We start from the raw sequence: 862 nt of genomic DNA on the forward strand, positions 1-862 counted from the left end.
GGAGGGTCTCGGCCTGAAACGTTGACTGTACCTCTTCGTAGAGATGCTGCCTGGTCTGCTGCGTTCACCAGCAACTTTGATGTGTGTTGCGTGACTATGTGTAAATTGCTTTTTAGAACACTGTTTTGTTGAAAAAGGGCCAAGGACTGACTGAAAAGCAAACATGATCTTAACTGAATTGTTTCTGAGCATCTGAGTCTAATACAGTGCTTCTATGCTGAGTTAAAGTGCATTCCTTAAATATTCTTTTGACACAAGCAACTCATGTTAAACATTGCTATTAATCTTAATTTCAGTAATCCACAATTACTGAAAGACAACTTGCATTGGTGGTTCAGTGGTAGAATTCTCGCCTGCCATGCGGGAGGCCCGGGTTTGATTCCCGGCCAATGCAATCAAAAATCTTCCTAAGTTCTATATTTAAGAAACTCATAGGATGGTAGAAAATTATAGGATTTAGGATGGCAGGGCTAGATTGATGATAGAGTCAGTTAAAAGGTTAGCACAATATCGTGGGCCGAAGGGCTTGTGCTGTGATGTTCTGTGTTTAGGTCTGATTATACAAAACCATTGCAATCAGAACCCTGTGGGTTTCAGAACAAATTTGAACTCACTGATAAGTCATGGTTGGCAAAGACATTGCTTTAACTTACATCTGTACACTTTAAAGGTGCTCACCTGCTGTCAGGTGCATGACAAGAACCTGTGCAGGAAAAGTCGTACCATGGCATGGCAATGGGTTCGACAAGTCCACATACAAAGCACTCATCCACGATATGTATTGATTATTCAGAGTATGCACAACAAGTAGACAGCACAGAGAAGCGGAACGTGGCACAGCTGCATCACAATGTGGGCCACC

The 862-nt window shown here is 42.3% G+C and overlaps 1 non-coding gene across 1 annotated transcript; it reads left to right on the forward strand.

Annotated features, from left to right (window-relative positions):
- The first annotated feature begins 323 nt into the window (after window positions 1-323).
- On the forward strand, window positions 324-394 carry trnag-gcc (transfer RNA glycine (anticodon GCC)). The gene has a single exon. It is a non-coding gene; the product is annotated as a tRNA-Gly (tRNA).
- The last annotated feature ends 468 nt before the right edge of the window (window positions 395-862 follow it).

Source organism: Mobula birostris, chromosome 2 (genome assembly GCF_030028105.1).
Source record: "Mobula birostris isolate sMobBir1 chromosome 2, sMobBir1.hap1, whole genome shotgun sequence".
NCBI classification, from domain to species: Eukaryota; Metazoa; Chordata; class Chondrichthyes; order Myliobatiformes; family Myliobatidae; genus Mobula; species Mobula birostris.